Raw genomic sequence first — 18,341 nt, 5'->3', positions numbered from 1 at the left:
CTGTGAACTAACCTAAGCATTTTAGTGGCCATGGCTCAAAACATCATACAAAAGAAAACGAGGAGTGAACGGCAAGGAGATGCTGTCACCAACAGTGATGGCACAGTCGCCGCCACAAACCCAGGCGGTCTGCTTTTCGGCAAAGCCACGCTATGTCAGTATTACAGCCGACTTCACAATCAGGGTTTATTCTCCCCTGGTGGGGCTGACTGTTGGGGCAAAGATGGAAAATGGCAATAGGAGAACTCTTTGGTCGGCTCCTTGAAAAGAACAAACTCTGTTAAAACCTGGTGGGTTATTACGGAAGTAGGATGAGGAAGTTGGAAGCCACACTTTGTCGGGTGGCGGTGGCGGGTAAGGACCGGCTGCCCGTCGACTTCCATTTGCTGGCAGGATTCGCTAGAAAGCAAGACACATTCCCTGGATAAAGCCCCATCAGCCCACCCCGCCCCCTTCTCTTCATACTGCAGCCGGCTTTTTCCCCCCTTAAATACATTATCACTTTTTAAACTGATGGTATAGGAAAGAACACAATCTTTTCTTTTCCCCCAGCCCAACAAGGCTGCAAGAAAAGTGATTCTGTTGTTGCCGGGGTTCAGAACAGCATAATGTTGTTTTTCAAAACGCCACCGGCTCTGCCACCCTCCCTTTAATGGTGTTCATTTTCCTTCTTAGAAAAGGGGTTAAAATTAGTAGGCACATTTCATATTAGCGTATTTCATGCAATAAAGCATAAATTATTTAAAATAACACGACCTTTTATCTTGCACCTTTTGAAGGAAGCAAATTAAAAATGTAAATTGGGAGCTAATTAATATGCAAATGTATTCATTCGCAGTTAACAATTAGCAATTAAACCTGCAGTGTCTACAAAGAGCACGGACAAAATTAGTAACTTAATTTATCATTAAAAAATGAAAACGTACACAAAATTTTAATTGACTTTCAAAATATTTCCCCTGCTTTTTTTTTCCTTTCATTTTTTTTTAATACCGAAAGAAATTCTTAAAAAATATTAATGCTTTCGCTTTAGAAATGAAACTGGGGGCATGGAGCATTAGGGGAGTTCATTTAGCAGGAAATCATGTTAGAAAAAGTTTGCCTTTTATATGAGGTATTAAAAAATGACATTTAAGAATGTTGACTTGTGTTTCATCGTTGAGTTCAGGAGAGAAATAAATACACAGACTCCCCCGTGTTTGGGAATATAGATGGCAGAGATTTGTATGGCTAAGGAGGCACACTTCCTGTGTGAGGAGACACGGCTGTGTGCCTGCGAGTCGGCAGTTACAGAAGACACGTTGCAAGAAGCACAACTGGGCCCTTTACATGCTTCTGGTTCAGCTTCAAGCATTCCAGGACAAAACGCCTGCATGGGAAATCAGCAACCGCCAGCTTCAGATGTAAATAAGACACTCTAGTTTGATCAGGAGGCACATTGGCATGCTGGTTTTCATTTAGCCGTCCACACCGCCACCCAGGCATGCGGATTCTCCACTTTTGCATATCTTCCCGACTTCGGGGTCCCTCAGCCCTCACCCTCCCACGGTCAGCCTAGCTCTGCCTGCAGATGCAGCCTTGTGTTTTCGGCACATTTCCATTCTAATGTCACGCAGCATAGGAAGGCACCCAGCAAACACGTATGAGATGCGTGTAGCCTTATTTTGAGTATTTAAACAGCACCTGCTGCTGGGCCCCATTAAGTCTCATTCACAAATGGTTTTTTTTTTTTTTTCTATTTTGTCTCCATTCAAGGTCTTTCTGCATCCTCTCCTTACAGAACTTATTATGTTTAGAACAGGGCTTCCCCCACTGCCTCCTGGTCAGAGCTGGCCCTCGTTCTTATCCCTTAGAATGGGGTTTTATCATTAACAGGACATTGACACAGTTATTGCAACACTCACAGGGTTGTTTCAGCTGGATGGGGAGTCTGGCTGTGTTCTCTAGACAATAAGCATCTCTCTCTTCAAAAATAACTGTAATGCGAGTCAACTCACATTTTACAACCTATTTCCATTTGCAGGCATAAAGGACAATGGTCCCCAGTGCAAGGTACTCAGAAGCCAGGAGGCCATGGTAGTTGGCATTTCAATCTCTGTCACCCCAGAAGGCGTTTGCTCTCTTCCTGATGGAAGAGGCAGCACTGGCAGGTTGCCTTCAGCTGTTATTAGTCCTCTATATGGACTTAGCTGATAGCAGAAACCCAAGAAGAAACAAATGCTGTACAGAAAGAAGTATTCTACCCTTTTAAAACAGTACCGAAGAAATGCTTTCTCTCTAAAGAAACACATACCTCCCTGAGACCTACCTTCTAACGCCTCTCAATGTGCTTGATCACTTCCAAAGAGAAAGCTTAAATTGAACTAGGATTTAAATTACCAAGCTAACCCGACCACTCGACATCGCGAAGTTGTGCTGGGGATTGGCTAATGTCTTATTTGACTGGAGAAATGTTTATATCAGGACCTTGCCTAAAGTGTTTCAGAGGGCAAGGACCAAGCAGTGAGGTGAAGGGGTGTCTCATCCCAGCTACACCTACAGGGAGCAGAGTGACCGTCCTGAGGAACCTACCACCAAGTCCAGTCCTCAGCTGTGGGGCGGCAAGGGTCACAGAAGGCAGCCAGCAGCCCTTTCTATAAAGTAACTCTCGCTCCTTTTAGAGGAAACAGCATTCAATCTCAGTGTGAGGAAAAGTGGGGAACTTTGGCATGCTTGCTGTTTCTGGAGCATCCCAGACTCCTTTTTTCCTCCCGAGCACCCCTTGTGCTGCTCAAGAAAGCAAAGAAAGATCCCCTCTGAAAATGCAACATATACATCTTAATGCAAGAACCAAATAAAAACCCTAGACTGTGCGCATTCTGCCTCATCTGCCAAAAGAGACCCAACCGGCCTTCCATACTTTTTTTTTTTCCTTTTTGCTTAGGCGCCTGCGGTAGCAAGCAGTTACAACAATCTGAAAATTAAGTTACCACAATTAGGAATTAGAAGCAGGTGGCATAATAATGGTGCTTTTTTTCATTTCATTTATTAGCAAAAAGAGGGAGAGGCGCTTCATTTATTTTCATCAGCCCTCAGTAAAAGCATAGCAATTTGCAACACAAAAATCATTTCAAGTACCTCAGCCTCGTGCAACCTCGTTTTCCTTTTTCTGCTTAAAAGCCTTTTAAAGTTTGCCCCCCCCCACCAAAGTGGAGTATGTGTGTGTGTGTGTGTGTGTGTGTGTGTGTGTGTGTGTGTGCGGTGGAATCGGGCTGTTTCTCCCCTTAAGTTTCAGAGACCACGGCTGGAGACTGAGGGGGGGGGTCACTAGAATGCCCTGCCTGCCATTGCTCATTCTCTATTTCTCACAGCTTGTTTCAGTCTTGCAAAGATTTAGTTTAGGTACAACAACAAATAAGACACTCGACAGCTGTCTGCATAGTCCCCCAATCATCCACGTGGGCTACGTCCGCACCCCTGTACCCCTATTCTGTAGCCCAAAGATGCGCCAGGACCCCACAGTGCGACAACCCTTGCGCGCCCTCTAGCGTTACTATCTGGGATCACCACGAGCTGCTGTCTATCTGGGCTGCGGGCTGCCTGCAACCCCGTGGTGTGGGAGAGGATGTGGGATGAATCCCGTTGTTGGATGCACCCGATGTGCGGGGTGGACGGAGAGCACCCGGCTCAGGGAGCTCCTGGAGTCGAACGCATGCGTTTGCATGAGGCCGCTACAACCCCGAGGTGGGAGGTGTTAATTGCACGTTTTGGGCAACTCTTTCCATACCTGAGGCTCCCTTTTCGAGTTGCCCCCACATCCCAAGGGTAGGTTCCAGGTGAACCGCCACGAGCTTTCGTCCCAGCTCTCAGCCTGCGTTTCCTCCCGGTCTCAAGGAGGTCGCAGTGTTAGGCGGTCCCTCCTCTGCGCACTCCTTTTCTGCCTGTGCCCTCAGCTTGGTGCAGATTTGTCTTTGTCGCCTGTGATATCTCGCATCACGGGACTTCCTTTTCTAAATGGTCTTGTTCCTGTTCTCCTCGCATAACGCCACCTTCTTGGTCCATCCGTGGCCTCCCACCATAGGGCGCGGGATTTCTGCTTTCTTCTTTGCCATGTACTTTTTCTTTGCATTCCTGTCTCTCACCGTTCACGACTAAAACGTGTAGAATGCAGAAAGGAGACACAGGCTAGGGGACCCCGAAGCTGGCCGTCCAGGGGAGCCCTCTGCAGGCTCCTGTGTCTTTCTCACATTAGTATAAAGTTTGCTTGGTTTCTGTCCTTTCTGAGACTTTGCAAAGTTTGATTTGAGGAAGATAAAGCGGAGGGCACACTAGCTGAGGGGGTTGGGGAGACAGAAAAAAATAGGCTGGTGAGACAAAAGAGGGAGGGAGACTTGGGGGAGCAAGGCAGCACTCACTGCCCTTTTGGAATGAAATTTGGCAATTCATATCAAGAACTTTTTACACATTATCAGTAATGCTACTTCTTGGAACCCAGCCCAAAGAAATAATATGAAAGGTTAAAAAAAATATTTTGGACCCAAAACTGTTAATCATGGGCCTATGAGATAGCTCATCAGTGAAAGGAGAATGCCTGCTCAGCAAATTGTTCTCTGACCTCCCCAGGACGCCATCAGACTCACAAACCAGGCCTTTCGTAATAATAAACTAATAAGTAAATGCAGTATTTTTCAAGAGAATCAAACTACAGGAGCATAAAGGAATCCTGGAAATACAGCAGTCTCCAAATGTCCAGCAGCAGAGGACTGTACGGAGCAGAGTCTGCTGCCATTTCATGTTGATGCTGCCGCAGGAGTCATGGTTTTAAGAGTGCCAATCCCAGGGGGAGCAGCCCATGGAGTGGTCAGCCTGAAAACGGGACTCACGCCAGACCCAGAGTCCCTCCTGGTGAGGATGGATACAGGTGCATACAGAAAACGCCGACGGGTGCGGGTCTTGGCAGCTGGAACAAAGGGTGATTTCGGTGATGTCCTCTTTCCTAACTTCTCTTCTGCCTTTCTGGAGGGAGCACCCTGTTCATTTTCAGGTGGCGTGAAACAGCCACCTCTCTGTTCCCTTTGAGAACAGTGAACCCCTGAGATGGAAGCCGGGGAAGGAGTGAAGTCCCAGAAAAGTGATGGAGATGAGGATATTAGGGGACAGAGCGTGGGTTGGGGGAAACTGCCTGCACCCCGTGAGCTGGGCAGTGCTGGCCTCCATGGAAACTGGCTGCCATACTGATGGTCACAGGTTCTGCTGCTTTCTTTGTTTAATGTTTACAGTTACATTTATTTATTTATGGGTGAGGCATCTGATTACTATGGAGGGTGTGTGGTGTATACGTCTGTCTGTCTGTCTGTCTGTCTGTCAGAGGATAACTTGTAGGAGTCCTGTCCTTCATGTGGGTCCCAGGATTTGAACTCAGGCCATCAGGTTTAGCAGCAAGCACCTTTACCAACTCTGCCCACCTTGCCAGCCTGAGACTGACTAATTCTTTAATGCTGATAAAACATAAAGATATCTCCTTCTGGTCTGGGGTTTTAGTCAAAACCAACCTCCTGTCTCCCGGCCTCTGACCACTTATTTCAACAGTAGTCACAACTCCTGGCTTCTCTTGCCGTATAAAAAGCTGTGTGTAGACACACAGCCTTAGAGCATGCTCCTTGTCTCACAGCTGGCCCAAAATGCTGCGCGCAAGAATGAGCACCCACTGTGTGCCGGCGCTGTCAATCCCACACACGTGCCAAGGGCATGTCTCCTGCAGAAATGTCACTCCACACCCTCACTCAATCTGTCCTTCATCCGAGCTGACCCTTCACAATGAAACCGGAAGCTGAGGGAGTTCATTTCCCGTGACCTCTCACCTTCTATGTCAGCGCTTCTGACCCTGCCTTCCCCTCCTCCATTTGCTGCTGTCCAGCAAGACATTGGACCATGATAGAAATGTCCCTTAATTGTGCTGCCCATTATGACAGACACCCACCACATGTGACCAGTGAGCACTTGAAATGTGTCCAGGGCGACTGAGCAATTGAAGCTGCATTTTAATTAATTTTAATTGACATATCAACATATGGCTAGTAACTGCAGCATTGGACGGCACGGCTCATTCGGAACCTGTCCTTAGCTCTGCCTGTGACTCTGTCACCCGCGTCTCGCCTTTCTGTGCGTCTGTCACTACCTCTGCCGTCTGAATGTCACTGCCGCGGCACGCACGCCTGAGCAGGCGATGGCTTTCGCCAGCTTGTGTCTGCTTGTGAGAGCCCACACGAGCATCTCTTCCAGTTCTTCAGGGACCATATGAGGGCTGTTAGCCCTTGCGGAAGTCTTTACACCCTGGGAATGGGCATGGGCAAGCGCGGTGAGAAGATTCTTCTCCTCGGAGAAGCTCGTGCTGAACACCCACCAGCAGCAGAGCCAAGACTTGCTGCGAGCAGCTCTAGCAAATGCGTTTCAAATTTTGCTCTCTTGGAACCTCCTTGTGTCCCCAGTCTCTCTAGCCCCCACATCCAGCTTCTCTGCCCCGTCTTAGGTCGGGCCCAGCTCTGCGTTCCTGCAGCTTTTCTGTTTGATGTCTGTGTTTGCATCTGCCTTCTCTGTTAAACTGAGAATCCCTGCAGGACATTCTGTGAAGACTGACTCCATGGGATCCACTGCACAGTGGGTATTTCATAATCCTGTATGTGAGTCAACACAGCACACAGTAGGTGCTCCTTGAGAACGTGTAGAAGCACCACACATCCATAGGAGTATATGTTGGCTGGGACTTGAGAGCTGGCTCAGCAGTTAAGTGCATAGGTTGCTTTCTCCAAGGACCCAGGTTCGATTCCCAGCACCCACACGATGTCTTGCAACATTCTGTAACTCCAGTTCCAGGGGATATGACACCTTCTGGCCTCTTTGGGCACCAGGCACACATGTGGTATTTACATACATGTAGATGAACCATTCATACACATAAAATAAAAACAAAATACTTTTAAAAGAATAAAGTGATTAAAAATAAGAATGTAACTATGTAAAAGGCAGGCACAGCACACAGTGGGTATTTCTATGGAACACGTATAGAGAATACAAAGGCTTAGGGGAAGGACTGCGAGGCTGGAGACCTAAATCTGGACTCCTGACTTCAACTCTTATTCCTGTTCTAATGAGTTGTGTAACATGAGATACATCCCCCTGGGCTCAGGGTCCTTGAATGTTAGTTCCATGGACACTCTAGTTTTCTTTCTGCTCACCTCATGGGGATACTGTAAGAGCAAATAAAATACAGTATGGCTTTTTTTTTCCTTGTTTGAGACAGGGTTTCTTTCTTTGTGTAACAGTCCACGCTGTCCTGGAGCTCACTTTGTAGACCAGGTTGGCCTCCAACTCACAGAGATCTGCCTTCTTCTGCCTCTCGAGTGCTGGGATTAAAGGTGTGTGCTACCACTGCCCAGCTGGTACAGTATGCCTTTAAAAGGCCATTTTCATAAACAAATTGCTTTGAAAATCTGAAACTCTTTGAGTTCTTTTTGACCTCTGGCCATCCTGTGCATGAGCACCACGTGGAGGAAAGCGGACCAAGGGTCTCTACTCTCTAACTGGCTTACACAGAAACAGGACCAGCGCAGTAGCTAACATGCCAGGCAAGGAGGGTGTAGCTCACTGAGCACCAGTCGAGGGCACAGCTTGGAGGTCCTCACTCTTCCTCCGTAGGGAAGGAAGGGCTGGCTGTGCTGGAGGAGGACTGTTTGTCATGAAGGCGGCCTCCCTGGGAAAGTCAATCTCTCAGATGGGAACTTGTTCCTTCTGACTTTTAGGAAGTAAGTTTTCTCCTGAAAACCACAGATCTTTGTCACTTATTTCCCTGCTTGAGAATTTCTTCCAATCTGTGATTCTGAGAGCCGCGGTGGGCATCTGTGGCCTGTGTCAGTTACAGCGTCACCAGGACTGCTCCAGGGGGGTTAATTGCATCTAAGCGTTGGAAAGCGACTCTCTAATTAAACTTTGAAACGGAATGGCGAAATCACTGGGTGACAGACTGTCTGTGGGAGGGTCCCCTGAGGTGTTCTTCGTTTGTCTCTAATCATCTTCTGGGCCCAGGCTGTGCCTGTGTGTGGTGGGGCCCGTGTTTACACCTCACTCTCTAGAACTCTGGATTCCGTTGGAGGTTTGTCAGACAGGCCCCCCACAGTGCTCTGTGCCCTGCCTGAACCCCACAGTTGGGCCTGGATATCTTGGAAAGACTTTCGTTGCTTGTCTTCGGCTCTCTGATTTCTATTTAAAACCAAAAGGTTATTTCTATACTTAGAATCATGACATCAAAGATATTTGAATGTTGGAAGTTAATTCTGGATGTTTGTGAGTATTGCCCAAGAGACCACTGGCACCAGCGATCAAATTCCCTCACACTGAATTCCTCAGGTTTGTTCGGCACCCTAAGCTAGGTCCCTGCCAGACATTTTTGGGGATGCCAGATGAGTCTACAAAACACCCTGCCATGAGGCTCCCGGTAGAGAGGTCAGGCAGGCCAATGGACACTTCACATCACCCAGAACCATCCCGTTTGCTTCTCGTCCCTTCTTGTCCATTGCATGGGTGAGAACATTGAGGTGTCTCCCGTTGAAGTGGTTTCTTGAGCCCCTCAAAGCCAGACTTCCCCATGGTAGGGCCTGTGCTTTTTTTGGTCTTTAACCCTCGATAAACATTAGATTATACTGGCTGCCATAGAGACCCGGAGAAGACAGGGTTCATTTCTGCTAGGGACAAAGTTCTCAGAGGAGATGGCCTTCAAGGGTCATTTGATAAGGGGAGGGCTATTGTTCTCTCATTGCTGCCAGAAGAGGCAACCTAAGGGAGGCAGACTTACTTCGGCCTGTAATTAGAGGGGACACCTTGCATCATGACAGGGGAAGGCATGACAGCAGGAGCCTGGGGCAGTACACTCAGGAAGCGGGGTGCCGTGAAAGCTACTGCTCAGCTATCTCTCTCCTTTTATGCAGTCTGGGACCCCACACCCCGCCCATGGAATGAGGCCACCCACACTTAAGGCAGACCTTCCTCAGTTGCCTTAGTCTAGAAGACCCCTCACAGGCATGCCCAGAGGTTTGTCGCCTAGGCAACTGTAAATCCTGTCAAGTTGTCAGTCAGTATTAACTACCACATGAGGCCGGGCCAGAGGAAGTATAGAGGACAAGCAAGTGCAGTTTGATTTGGGGACCAGAAAGTTAGTAGGAGGGGGTTTTATTTTTCATTTCTTAAAATGTTTTTTGTCACATTTGTTTATTGTGTGTGTGTGTGTGTGTGTGTGTGTGTGCCAGAGTATGCATGTGAAGGTCAGAGGACAAACTGAGGGACCAGACCCTCTTCTTCTACCATATGGGTCCCAGGGCTTGCACTGCGGGGCATCAGGCTGGATGGTGCATGCCTTTATCCACGGAGCCATCACCCTGCCCCCTTGTGTTTTTCATTTTGAAAGGATTCCTCTACCCTGCAATGAATGTTTATCAAAGGCTGTGTTAGTTGCCCCTCTCTTGCTGTGCTAAAACATGATCAGAAGCAACTTAAGGAAGAAAGAGTTTATTTTTGCCTGCGGTTCCGGAGGGTAAATCCATCATGGAGAGGATGATATGTCAGCAGGCCACCGAGTGGAAAACTGGCTGATCCCATTTCTTCACACCAGGAGCCAGAGAGCAAACTGGAAGTGGGGTAAGACCATACACTCTCCAAGTCCTCCTTCCCCCCAGTGACACGCCTCCTCCAGCAAAGTTCCATACCCCAAAGGCTACACCACCTTCCCGAACAACGCCACCAGCAGGGAACCAAGGGTTCAAACACATGAGCCTGTGGGCGCCGTTTCTCTTTCACATTACAGCACCCATCGTGTACCAGGGGCTGGAGATGAGCAGCTCTGGAAGGATGGGAGGTGTCCTCTGAGCATACAAGATGAATGCTGATCCGGTTGAGGACAGTCACTGTGTGGCAGAGGATGGCAAAGCAGGTGACTGGGGCGGAAAGCTTGTAGACCCTTGAGAATGGCCCGGGGAGCCCTTTCTGAGCGGGGAGGTTTGTAGGCAGCTTGAGGTGCAACCTCACTCCTGCGAACTCTCCTGTCTTAATCTCCACCCCCCCCCCATTGTGACTTTAACACATGTCCTTAGCCGAGGTCACACCAGGTGTCTGAAGAGCCACCCCAAGACTACCACAGAATTATCTTATGCAATGACTATTAGGGATATAGCACGTTACTCTGCTCAGTGCCACTTATGCAAATGTCTCTATGACAAATGCGTGCTAGGGCGCTGGGCCAAGAAAAATTGGTTCTCCTGACATCCGTTTGGATCCCAGCTCCAGTGAAGAACACCACGGCCTGCTGTCCTTGCCTGAAGACTCTGTGGGGAGGGAACTCAGAGATAAGGGTGGGTTGTGAATCTGTAATGTTACCTGGAAGATTATGTCATTGCCCTCTCAGCTTGATCTAAGTGAATCTTAGGTGTGTGTGTGTGTGTGTGTGTGTGTCTGTATGTTTTAATCGTAAGCTGTTCTTTTGGATAAAGCTAGTCGGGGCAGGGGAGTGGTAAAATCAATCAATACGTGGTTTAGAATAGCGAATGGCAGCGCTAAATAGTTTGTAGCTGTCTCTCAAATGCCATTTGCTGAACTCCGTTCTGTGACACACAAAGCCTCTAGGAGATGCTCACGGGTGTTCCAGAGGCGAGAAACAATTGAAGCTGATGGTGTGTGTCACCTACATCAGGAAAATAACAAATATCTTTCGAGCGCTAATGACAGAGCATGAGAGGCGGGACAGCGGAACAGGAGCGTGGGCTTTGGAGCCGCAGCCCCCAGGTCCCATTTAACCGGAGAAATGACTCGATCTGCCTGTGCATGCACATGTGCATGCATGTGTGTGTGCGTTTATGCATGTATGTACGGGTGTATGCGTGTATGTGTTTGTTCATATGAGTGAGTGTGCACAAATGTGTGTGGTGCTGCCCATCTGAGTTTTTCGTTTGTTTTCGTCTGTTTGTTTTGGAAATAGTCCCTCATTGGACTTTCCTAGTAGGCTAGGCTGGCCAGCAAGCTCCAGGAATCCCCCTGTCTCCCCACGCACACCCAGCAGTATAAGCACACACTGCCATGCCCTGCTTTTAACATGAGTGCTGGGGATTGAACTCAGGTCCTCGTGATTGCAAGCCAGGCACTTTATGGGCTGAGTCATTGTCTCAGCACGCTTCCTTGATCTCTTGAATGGGTTTCTTGTCCATGAAATACCTCTGGTTTAGAAGCTGCCTCTGGGGCTTAGGCCAGTGGTGAGGAGAGGGGAGCCCCAGCTTGGAGTAATGGCTCTTCCCACGTGTATTTGTCTCTTTGGGAAAGGGTCCCCCGAACTTGATGACCAGTGGTAGGAAGTCACATGACAGATCACCCTCTTAGGAAGTAGGACAATCAGCAACAGGCTGGGCTTTCCTCTTACCCACTGCCAAGTTGTGTGCTTCCCGGTTGACAATTGCCTATCTTTGCTACGACTTTTATCTTGTAATTTTAACATTTATTGGTGCAATTATTCAATGTTTACTTTTTATGAAGCGTATGGATCAAATTTTGATCACTTCTCACAGCAATTAATTCTACTTCGAGACTTTTTTGCCGTCTCTGTTCATTTAAACGACACGTGTGAGCCTCTGTTAGCACCCAGACAAACGGTATCATTTAAATAACACATTGTGATCAAACAAGTTTGGGAAATGCTTCCTGGAGTTATGGTTTAGCAGTGTGTGACCCCTGTGAGAAGGGCAGCACCAGCCAGCTTACGTTTTTGAAATCCCACCACCCTTTGCGTGAGAATGAGATCCTGCAAGCCATGGTGGGATTGTGGTTTTGTTCTCAGTGTTATGGGGGCTGAACAGGAAACAGCCACAGGCTAGAAGCTCTTTGTCAGATGGTTTAGGTGGAGAGGCCAGCAAACCTCCATGTTCCGATGCTTCCCATACTTACGCCCAGTTGTCTAGCTGTGCCTACAGGAGCCGTGTGTGTGTGTGTGTGTGTGTGTGTGTGTGTGTGTGGTGTGTGTGTGCAGAAGAGACAATAAAAAAGGAAGGGAGATGAACTTCCATTTTCCTTTTCTGCCTCAACTTCCTCTTTCACCATTAAGCCCCTCTCTCTCTCTCTCTCTCTTTCTCTCTCTCTCTCTCTCTCTCTCTCTCTCTCTCTCTCTCTCTCTCTCTCACCAACCAGCCAACAGCTATTTGGCCAACAGTCTATGGATAGAAACAGGGGGCCCAATCTCCACACTAGAAGGGAGCCATATACATGAACACTGTATAACCAATAAAAGGAGAAAGACACCAGGGCGTTATTCACACCCAGTAAAAGCTCAGAACCCCTGTCCCACCCAGAGCCATCAGTCTCTCTGGCTCTGGGAGCCCCTCTCTACTGGAGGGGTCACTACACTTGCCAATAGACAGACTTGGCACTGAGGTGGTTTCCCACCTTCCGATTCTTTAACCAACAGAGAAGCCCTAGCCAGCATCACTACTAATGTCCCATGAGCTAAAGCAAGTCCCATAACTGGGACAAAAATCCCAAGAAGGCAGAGGGATTCTGCCCTCGTTGGACTGCGAAGGTTCATCTGCTTTGTTAATTTAGTGGGATTCAGTTACCGTGGAAATACAACTATGTGTGGGGCCATGAAGTCCTTTCCAGAGAGCTGTAAAGAAGGGAAGACACAGGCAAGGTGAGAACCCGGGCTGGGGCCCTAGACTATATACAAAGGAGAAAGCAGGCTTAATGTCACCAGCCTGCCTGTGGGCACACGTGGCCAGCTACCTCTAGCTCCTCCCACCATGGTTGGCCTGCAGCGAGGAACTGAGCAGGAGCAAATCTTTCCTTCTTTAAGCTGCTTCTGTCAGGCATTTTGTGACAGTGACACAGAAGAAAACTGACAAAGGGCCAAGTAAAGTTCTTCGGGCTCAAGGACATGGCGGCTGCGTCCCTGTGCTTCTGCTGAGACAGTGTTACCTGAGCAGGCGCATGTACAGGAGGTAGTGAGCCCATCTCAAAAGGGAAGCCAGAGAGCGAGTCAGGGGGTCAAACTCTGGCTTCTGTAATGACGGGCACTTTCAGGAGCTAATCCGGTACCTCCTGAGAGGATCCTTACTCCCTTCCGAGACGGTTCTCCTATGATAAAAGATCTCACTGGTCTTCATTGCTAGAGATTCTAAGGCCTCATATCTCCACCAACCTGGAGACCAGGCTTCCAAGACTTGAGCCCCTGGGTGGCGCATCATATTCAGGCTGCAGCACGGAGGAAATAGCTAATCATTTGTTTGTTTGCTTTATGGTCCGGGTTCTAGACGTGGTGCTAGCTCATAGTTTACCAAACAAATCACACGCACACCCCTGCACATTTGTGAACTACAAATCCCAGGCTCCTTTGTAGTTAAGGGATGCCATATGACTGAGTTCTGGCCAATAGGTTGTGGGGAAAATGATGTACAGGCTGACCTTCCTACATGGCCATGGAAACCCGTCCTACAGTCCTATCCCCTAGACTCTTTTTCTTCATCCACCCGCAGAGCTGATGGGGACTGAACAAACCAGAGTGACTTCACCCATGTTGGATGGGGGTGGGGTGCGCGTGCTGTAGTAGGAAACCGCTGTGATATGAGAGTTCATTCAGCACAGCAGATGCCGACCTCAACATCCACTTCCCCGCTGTTAGGGCAGACTCCTCTGCAGACCAGGGAGCCCCATTAGGTTTAGGTCTCTGTAGGAGAGGACGGTGGCATCAGGTGGAAAGCCAGGCACGCGGTGGGGAGGAGGTTGTCTTCTTGACTGGGTTGGTCTGGTGAAATCCCCAGGCGCACTTGCTAAGCATGTAAGTCTGACAGGCAGTAGAGGGGCTGAGAAATGGTGGTCCCAGTAGAAGACTCCAGATGGTGTCAGAATCCTCAGCAGTCCTAGAAAGGTGACTGTTGAGGAAGAGGAAGGGAGGCCAAAGTCGGGTCAAAGTGGCTGAAGAGGAAGGAGAGGGATTCAGGCCCAGTACAGATGCAAACCCCTTGGGGGAGCTCCTTGCTGCTGGTCCAGGATGTGAGTGAGATGAGGTGTCCTAGAGTACCCTACGCCCTTATGGAGAAAGGGGCTCTCTTCTTCCTCCCTTCATCCTTCTGCTGAGATGATCGCCATCCAGGCACCTTCTGTGTGTCCGTGCCTGAGCCGGGGGTGGGAAGTGCACCCAGTCCCGTGTCTCTCCGTTAAAGCAGAGCTCCACAGAGGGAGGGAAGAGGTGGGAGTAGAGGAGGCTCTGGAAGCCTGAGCAGGTGGCTGTGATCACAGTAGCTGCCCAGAACAGGAAGTGAACCCCCTCCTCCTTAGCCAGTCAGAGGGAAGCTGTGCTCTGCTCATTCCAGAGTGAATGAATGCCTCATTGTCCCTCTTCCTCTGGGAAGGACAATGACGTGGCATGGTCCCTTTATGCTCAGGGGCCAGCGGGCTCTTAGCAGATGTTAAATGCAATAACACCCACATGCGTTAGCAGCTTTGGTGCCACTGGTAAGAGCGCACGTGTACACACACACACACACACACACACACAACACAGAGCCGTGAGGTCTGGCAGATGCAATTAGCCTCTGGGTCCCTCAGAATTAGATGCAGGTGGCTAATTGTCCATGCCAGGAGGCAACTCTGGGCACAATTAGTCATGTCTCTTTCCCCACTTGGGGCTAATATTGGGGGGTGGTGATGAGGGAGGGGGTCTGAGAAGCCCAATTTCCCCTTTGCCATGGGCTGTGATGGGTGACTTTTGGTGGGGCTGTTCATCCTATGGGCGTGGGGGATGTTGTGGGAGTGGTCAAGGGCAGGAAGGCCGAGGAGGGAGGGTGGCAGCTGTTTTGAGAAGTCCCTGCGTTTGCCTCCTCACCCCGCCAGCACACTGGGATACAGACACTGATGCTGGGTTCCACATGTCCTCAGAGCCCTACGCCTGCATCATAGCTCCAAAGCCTCTCACTTAGCCGGAGGTGTCTTCTTGACATCTATTCTCGTGGGGGCAGAATGGTGGAACCCAAGCCTGCTCTTGCCAAGGTCCTTGGGTTGCTTTTATGCTCCTTCCTATAGCTTTTTCTCTTTCTCTCTCTTTTTTCAATTTTATTTTATTTGTTATTGATTTATTTTGTTTTTATGAGACAGGGTCATGTAGCCCTGGTTGTTCTTAAACTCATGGAGGTCTGCCAGCTTTTGCCTCCTGAGTGCTGAGATTAAAGGCATGTACCACTAGACTGGCTCTTACAGGTTTTTTGTTTTGTTTTGTTTTTTGTCTGTACTGTCTTACCAGTCAGAGGGATGACTCCCAGGGACTAGTCACTGGCTTAGAACAGAGCAAGCCTGGGAAATTCTCAGTGAGAGGCTGAAAGTCTGCCCTGGCCTACAAATCTCTGGGCAAAAGGGCCATGGATGCAGAAGGGCCCATGAGTTTACTATGGTCAGTGCAGAAGGCATGGGTGCACAGCGAGAGAGATGATGATAGATACTGGAGTTCACCGACTCACTGAGTGTCGCCTGACTGTGCCTCAGTTTCCCAAGCTGTTAAAGTAGAGTGTTGGGTCTCTGTAATGGCTTGGAGTCTACCCAGCTCTTTCTGTGCAGTTCAGGAGGGGATGACCTCTGAGTAGGAGAGGGATGATGGGAGGAGTACACTTAGAAGGGGGTTTGAGGCTAGCTTGGCAGGTAGGATGGAGGTGTGTGCAAGGGCAGAGCAGGTGGTGCCATGATGTAGGCTGGCTTCCACATTACCTGGAGTGGCAAGTGCCTAAGAACATCATGAGGAGTACACAGAGTGGCACATTCTAGCCTCCGCAGAGGGTTCCCAATGTATGTTCTCAGATCAGAAAAGTTAACTCCCTGGTGACCCAGAGATGCTAACTTCCTTCAGGGCCAGGCCTGAGCTATGCAGTTTCTAGCTGTTCTAACTTCCTTTCTAAAGCCAGGCACTGTGAAGATGTCCAGCCATTTGGAGGCCTCCATGTTCCTGTAGGCTGCATGGATAAGAGATGCTTCACTAGGCCTCATCCGGTCCAGAGAGGCTAACACTGCCAGCAGACATGTTTGTCTGGATAGCATCTTGCAAACCCACTTAGTAGAACACAATGGTATCAGGAGCTCCAAGCAAGAACCATATTGCTAGAAAAAAAGAAAAAGAAATAAGACCCTTCCCTGAGTTGATCAACCCATACATAGAACCATGAAGATAATTATTACTGCCTTTTATTGCATGTGTGTTCACATGTGTGCAGGTGTACATGTGTGCCTGTGCACGTAGAAGCCTGAGGTTAGCAGAAATAGTCTTTCTGAATTGCTCTCCATCTCATTCATTGATACAGGGTGTGGCACTGAACCCTGAGTTCACCTATAGTTCGTCTAGCCAGCCATCTTACGCTTTCTCTGTTCCCCGCTTGCAGGAACTGGAACCCCAGGCAGGCTGCCATGCCCACCCTGGCCCCATCCTGGCCCTGTACCCCACTCCTCCTCTTTGTGAAGCAAGGGCTTTAACCACTCTTCCATCTACCCAGCCCACATATTACTGTCTTAAGCCATGACAATTTGAGACTGTATGAGATGAAGCAATCACTGACCATAAAAGTCTAGGGAGGGCTGCTTTCAGACATGGCTGGGTCTGAGGCTCAAGTAGCATTCCCTGGCTTTGTTGGCTTCCTCCAGTCTCACTCTCTTTCATGCTGGCGTATTTCCTAAACTATCTTTCTCTGGTGATCACCCCTAGACCTTGTGCCTTACCAGTAGAGGATGGGCTCTTTGTCTCAGCAGCTTGGTCATATACTCTTTCTGGAACGTTTCCTGATCGGCAGAGTAAAAAGGCATAGGAGCACCCTGTCCCCCTCAGTAGTGTCCAGTCTTTTGGCACTCCAACACAGTTGCCATCTATAAAACTCATGCAAAATCAAGTTTCTCTCTCTCTCTCTCTCTCTCTCTCTCTCTCTCTCTCTCTCTCTCTTTCTCTCTCTCTCTGTGTGTGTGTGTGTGTGTTTGTCTGTGTGTGTGACACACACACTGTCTCTCTCTCACACACACAAAATAATCTCATGTTTTAAGGAAACAGACAATTTTTTCATTGAACCATGTTCATAGCTATTATGGATTTGTATGCAGTCCATGAGGCATGGATTGGGCATGCCAGCCACGGTGTGACCTAAAGTCACTTGATGAACTTGGGCAAGAACCCCACACAAGTCATGTCTTCAACTTTGAAGCAACCCCTTCAGAAACGATGTCTAAAGGGACTGTGCATTACCAAAGTGCTAAAGTGAATCCCGAGTAGGCATAAACATATGTCCATTTCTGTGACCCTATGGACAAAACGTTACTTTCCTCTATCTTTGTTTCCTTTTAATTTAGAAAAATTCAGGAAATAATTCTTGACAATCAACTTTGAGACAAGCCCATGATGACAGGGGTGACTTCGGCCCTTGGTGGCCCTCTCGAGATGGCTTCAAAGCAGAGCAGTGTAGGACGGGTGCGAATCTTCCAAGCTCAAGCCTTCCCCATTGTGTGGGAAGGAGCCACCTATGGTTACCCAGGGGAAGGCAGAAGGGGGCAAGCTCCAAACAGGAGCATCTCCCCTGGGTTCTCAAACCACATGCTTCTGCACTAGTTAAGTTTGAGTCCTGGAAATGGAGATTCTGACTGGAAAGAAATGGGAAGAGTCCTTGGGAGACAAAGGCCAGATGGAGAAGCAGTCCCTCCCAAACCCACAGTGGATTGGAGACACTGCCCTGATGGGGGCCTAGACTGATCAATACACCAAAATCAGTGTCCTGATTTTCTATATTGATTATCCTCAAAGGCCCTGAGCATATCAAAGCCAAGGGAATTTTACTTTGAGCAGGGACACAGGGCAGAAGCTCAAAGCAATATTAAAAATAAGAGAAACTCGGGCTGGGGACATAACTTAGGTGGTCGAGTACTTGCCTAGCATGCACAAAGCTGAGTTTTTTTGATCCCCAGCACCGCATAAAACCAGACACGGTTGGCGTGTGCCTGTAATCTCAGCAGCTGGGATGTGAAGGCAGGAGGATCAGGAATTCAGGCTCATTCTTGGCTACATACATAGTTCCAGGTTGCACTACATGGGACACTGTCACAAAAACAAAGCAAAAATTAAAAATTTTCAAGAGAAACTGAGTACTGGAAGTAAGAAGACCAGATCTCTTTCCATGATAAAAGCTATTTGAATTCTTTAGCTGAATTCTTAATTCTTCAGATCTGGAGTACAGTAATTGGTATCTCATTCACATGAGGATGAATCTTTCCATTAACCAACCCATTCACCCATCCACCCATCTATCTATCCATCCATCCATACA

This window comes from Chionomys nivalis, chromosome 10, assembly GCF_950005125.1.
Source record: "Chionomys nivalis chromosome 10, mChiNiv1.1, whole genome shotgun sequence".
NCBI classification, from domain to species: Eukaryota; Metazoa; Chordata; class Mammalia; order Rodentia; family Cricetidae; genus Chionomys; species Chionomys nivalis.
The sequence above is the reverse complement of the archived record's forward strand: the minus strand, read 5'-3'. Positions refer to the sequence as shown.